The sequence below is a fragment of the Pyxicephalus adspersus genome, chromosome 1, assembly GCF_032062135.1.
Source record: "Pyxicephalus adspersus chromosome 1, UCB_Pads_2.0, whole genome shotgun sequence".
NCBI lineage: Eukaryota > Metazoa > Chordata > Amphibia > Anura > Pyxicephalidae > Pyxicephalus > Pyxicephalus adspersus.
In genome coordinates this window covers 101,747,820-101,753,939 of record NC_092858.1, presented here as the reverse complement: position 1 = coordinate 101,753,939, position 6,120 = coordinate 101,747,820, and positions in this window count along the sequence as shown.

The following is a 6,120-nucleotide window of genomic DNA, read 5'->3' as shown; positions in this document are numbered from 1 at the left end:
CCCATTGGGTCTTTTAGGTGTGTAATGATACCCTTTTGACCTGGTAAGTTTGGAGTATAGGACCATGATTTGCTAGGGACATAATGGCGTCCGCAAACATATATATTCAAAAACAGTCAACGGGGTCATATGATTGGCACCTTGAATTAATGATGTAATCCAATGTCTAAGTTGCATGAACCTGAAGAATTCCTTCCCTGGCACTTCATGTAAAGAACCTATCCTTCCAACTGGTCATCCGCATTCTACCCAGTAGGGAATATACAGTGTTATAATTATGTGCCGACCACCATGCAAAGGCCTTTGGTGACTCCAACCCAGGGGGAAACAAAGTGTTACATTGGATGGGTAAAAGAGAGAGATGTGGGGACATCAAATCTCCCAAGTATCGTACTCCATCCCAGACCTTTAAAATCTGCTTGAGATGAACACCGGTTGACTTAGGTTGCAGTTTGTGGGGTATCCATGGTAATGACTGTACATCAACTGGGTGGATCAGATCTGCTTCTAATTAAACCCATCTAGGGGCTGCAGCATCTGAATATAATGAAGGGATAGGGGCTATCTGAGCTGCTTGTACTTCAGTACATTCGGAATTCCTAAATCACCTTGTCTTTTATGTGCATACATGTTTTTTTGTGGTACTCCAGATTTTTTCCATTCCAGATAAAGAAAAATTTTGATCTTTGGAGGGTTTTTAACATGTGAGTTGGTACATGGACCGGTAAAGTCCTAAAATAGTACAATACCTTCGGTAATATAGTCCTTTTGACCAAATTTATTCTGCCTATCCAGGAAATAGGATGAGAGCGCCGTCTATTCATTAAATGCTTTAGGTGTGCAAAAAAGAGGAGGGTAGTTGGAACCTAGAAGTGTTTCATAAGGTTTGGTAATCCTAACTCCTGAATACTCTAGGTCAGGGGTCTGCAACCTTTTGAGTCGGAAGAGTCAAAAATTACAATTTACAAAATTTCAAAGTTTTTAAAGAGCCACAACAATGGGAGCGTTGGCTTTGCATGGTTTTAGAAAGTTTGGATAACATTAGATGACATTTAATTTTCCTCAGAATTCTGTAATGGTGAAACAGGTACAAACATTTTGATTTTCCATGCATTGTTGCTAAACTGCCCACTTTTGTATTTTATTGTAGAAATATAGATACCTTTAGGCACCGATTCTATCTCTCAGCCACTATCTCTCAGCCTGGCTTTTTGTGAAGCAGCTCTTTAGTTCAGTCCGTCGGAAGCTATTCTATCTCTCAGCCACTATCTATCTCTCAGCCTGGCTTTTCACCGAACCCCTCCCCCGTGACACTCGAGAGCTTCCGACAGACTGAAGACAGTGAGGACGCGTGTCACTGGGGAGGGGTGCAGTGAAAAGCCAGGCTGAGAGATAGAATAGCTTCCGATGGACTGAACTAAAGAGCCGCAGCTTCACATCCAAAGAACCACATGTGGCTCGCGAGCCTTAGGTTGCCGACCCCTGCTCTAGGTGATGGTGGTGCCCAGGTAAAGTGAAAAGTAGGGGTAAGTACCATTGTTGCAAAATTTTCATCCCAAGAGCTACCGACTTTCCAGAATTGATTTTTTTTAGCAATAGAAGGCTTACTACCTAGGATTCATGACATATCTATTGGCAACTTTACACTCTCTGATCATGTTCCCCTGACCCCCCAACTGCAACTGCAGCAGCCTATTAGAAAAACATTAGAAAAGTCTTTCTCCTTTCGGGCCTATATTCAATCCCATTTGGTGGATGGACTGGATGATAACCTCCAACATTGGGATACCCCGGTTTTGTGTCGTACTATAAAAGCTAATATGAGAGGTTTTATCATGTCTTTTGTGGCAAGATGCAACTGAGAATACTATCATCAGTATAATGCTCTTTTTGAACAGGTTGCACGAAAATATAAACTATTTCTCCAGTGTAATGATAGAGAGGCTAAGAAGTCCTGACAAGAGGCGGTTGTTCAAATAAATACGTATGTAGCTACCCGAGTGAAAACACAAGCTCTTTATACTAAGCATAAGTTCTATAGGTGAGGAAGTTAAATAGGTACTCTGTTGTCCAGATTAGCTAACCTGTTAGGCCCAAAGCGGCTTATACTGAGAGCAAAAGACGCGTTTTCTTTTATACGTCTCATAGTGATATCTTACAGGTCTTTGAAAGATACTATCAAAAGCTTTATACTGCTCAGGAAGCCCAACCCTATTTGATGCAGGCTAACTTATCAAAATTATCCACAACTTGTAGGGAGCAGCTTAACTCCCTAGTTACTGAATCAGAAATTCTCAGCACAATTGATACCTTGGCCTCTAATAAAACGCCAGGCCCAGATGGGTTTTCAACGGAATATTATAAACTTTTAGCACCTGAAATAAGCCCTTTGCTTGCAGAAGTTTTTCAACAAAATATTATCTTATCAGACTCCTTTCCCAGGTTTTATTGAAGCCTAAACCACCTTAATTCCAAATATGGGTAAAGATCCTGACTCCCTTCCCTCATATAGACTGATTTTATTGTTGAATTGTGACTATAAGATTCTGGCTAAATTGATGGCAAACAGGCTGCAGATGTTTTTCCCCTCTATAATATCTAAGCATTAGCTGGGTTTTGTACGAAATAAGCATTCAACAATTGGGATTCAGGGGGCTATTGCAGCTGCTGTACCTCACACAGTCACATAACTCCAAATCCATGCTGTTAGGTTGGATGCAGAAAAAGCATTCAATAAAATAGAATGGCCTTTCCCCAACATGATATAGTCTCATAGAGCGTTTGGACATGTGTTTTCCTCCTAAATCCAATATATATATTACAATTGGTCCTCCAAATTATATAAATATGGGGACATATCGAGACCCATAATTCTGTCCAGAGGAACTAGACAAGGTTGCCCCCTCTACCCAATTGTATTTAATTTGGGCATGGACCCTCTTAGACTTTTGGAAAATTTGCCTGAATTTAAAGGTATTTTAGTGGGTTAACATACCCTTAAGATCACTGCTTTTGCAGATGATCTTCTGTTACACATATCTAATCGCTCAATATGGCTCTGTATCTGGCTATAAAATTAATCTTGATAAATTGAAAGCTTTGTATTTGACAACATTTGTGAGGCCTGTATGGGGTAGAGATTACCTATTTATATGGTGTAAAGAGAAAATACAGTATCTAGGAGTACAAATTACTAAAAATCCGCACAAATTTTATACTCTCAGAATATTGAACCAATTTTTAGAGCTGTTTGTGAACAACTGGGCAACTGGCCAAAACTGATGCTCTCCTATCAAGGGAGGATTAGTTTGAAATAAATAAATTTTTTTCCCAAACTTCTGTATATGCTTCAATCTTTACCTTTAGTAACTAAAATAACGGACCTCAAAACTTTTTATAAATTATTCTCTGAATTCATATGGGGAGGTAAATGTGCTAGACTGAGTCTATGGCCCTGATTTATGAAAGCTCTCCCAGGCTGGAGAGAATACACTTTCATTAGTGAGTAATTCAGCAAACCTGGAATGGATCTGAAATCCAAGATTGAAAACATTTTCTAACAAACAGCAAATTACTTTTAGGAAATCCATTCCAGGTTTGCTGAATCACCCAGCCTCACTGATAAAAGTGTATACTCTCCAGCATTGAAGAGCTTTAATAAATCAGGACCTATATGTATTGCAACAACCGACCAGGAATAAATTATTTCTAAAGAATAATATATATTTACACTAACTCGACCTTGGACCATCAATTTATGCCAAATATTAATTTAAAATATGTTTTACACAATCATAGGGAATTACTTCCTGAGGAAGTCACGTCAAACCCGCTATTGTTCTCATGCTGGGCAGTGTGGCATAGATTAGGGGAAAAACATGTTCTGAATAGTCACTCCTCTCTTTTTTTACTGTATTGGGGCAATTTGGATCTTCCACATTTATCCCATTTCTCCCTCTTGAATGGCCTACTTTTCACACTTTAATGGTCAACTCATTCGTGGATGGGAGTGCGAAACGACCCCTCCAGTTTGAGGAGGCGGTGGCTGAATTTCCCTTTTTAGGTCAGCAGTCTATGTTTTCATGCAATTACAGTCATACACTTCGAAGGTATTGAAGTCCCTATCAGCCAGGGATTTGAAGAATCCTCTGGATAGTTTGCTGTTAAGAGGCAATCCCTCTGAAAAAGCAATAACGAAAAATTATGGGATGATTAAATTAGTTTTAGATTATTCCACTGGAAAAACGGGTTTAGTTAAATAGTCTGATCATTTCCCAAGTAAATCAGCTGAAGATATCCTTGTTGCATTCTCTAGGGTGTGGTCAGTCCTTTCTTCCGTGATGTACAGGGAAATGACTCACAGAATCTACCATGGGGTGTGTATCTCCTCACAACGTGCATATCTTATGGGCTATCCCCCTACCTCTAACTGTCTTAAATGTGCACAGGATCGGGCATATCATGCTTTCTGGAACTGACGTAAAATAAAAAGGTTCTGGCAAGAGGTGGCTCATTACATTACTTCAAATTTGATTAACTATGTTCCACTGACCCCTCTTTTAGGTACCTATCATTTGCAAAGTGCAAAGATTACTAGGGGCGGCCAAAGTGTATTGGCTATCCTCCCCTTAGTGGCCGAAAAAACAATACTACACAAATGGTTAGACCCAAATCCACTGACACTTGGGCTTTTTCAGGAAAAATTAGGATATGTTTTTAGAAGGCCTGGATTGAGGCATCTCTGGATAGGGAAACTAAGGTGGGGAATTTTTTTGAAATATGGGAATCCTATATAGGGACCCAGTCTCCTTCAATAAAACACCAGATTATGTCTATCTTTGAACAAACCTCCTGGTATGCTTTGCGCATGTTAGAAAATAACTCCCCTGTGGTCATAGAAGATATGTGAATGGAAATTTCGAAATTGTCAACGAGATGATGTAACCATTTTTTTCCTTCTTCCATGTTATCTACGTGTATCTTTATATGCCTGTCTTTTTTTTTGTTCCCTTTTGTTATTCTACACATTTGTATATTTGATGACAATTTATTTGTTATAACCCTGGTTGTTGTTTTGTTTACATTGTTATTTATTAAAACATCCTTCAATAAAAAAGTTAAAAGAAAACAAAAAAACATAAACCTTTAGGCTGGGTCTACATAAACGATTTTAAAAACGCATATAAACGTTCCTACCACGTTTATATGCGTTTTTTTGCACTTTTTCAAGCGTTTTTAAAGCTTAACTTTAAAACGCTAAAACACTTTTATAAACGCCTATGACGTGTTTTACCGCGAATTGCCGCGATTTTACATAAGTTTTACTTTTAACCCTTTCAGGGATTGAGTAGAGAGGTACATAAACCCCCTTACTCATTCCCTGAAAGGGTTAAAATATATGTAAAAAATAGGTCGAGGCTTTAATGGTAAATTATTTTATTAAATGTGTTTGTGTAATTAAACTTTTTTTTTTTTACAGGTTATCTCAATGACAGGATGATTTCCAGGGCTGCAATGACCACAGCCCTGGAAATCCTCCTGACAGTGAGGGATGTGCCTCTCCATTCACCGCTAGTGCTCTGTGATTGGCTGAGGTTTTACATTTCTCAGCCATTCAGCACTAGACATGAATGGGGAGACTTGTGCCCATTCATCTCTAGTGTTGTGTGATTGGCTGAGAACTAGGAAACCCTGATGACAGCTCAAGAATCATCAGGATTTCCCTTTCCTTAGCCAATCAGGGAGCAGAGCAGTCAGCGGAGCTCTGCTATGCTGACAGCTCCGCTCCCCTGATTACTCCCGCAGCCCTAGAGGAGCTGTAGTATGTGTTCTGTATCTGCAATACATGTCACAGCTCCTTCATAACCAAGGCTGGAGAGAATACACTTTCATCAGTGAAACTGGGTAATCCAGAAAACCTGGAATGGATCGTGTCAAGGATTCAAAACACTTGCTAGCAAATTACTTTAACTACAAATCAGGCCCACAGTGTCCAAGTGAGTTGTTTTGTAACAGTGATACATTCTACTTTTTTCCAGTATTTTATTGTTTTCGGTTACCTCTATTTATTTGTGTATCAGCTAACAGAAGTATTAGGTTAGTGATATAGCACAGTAATAA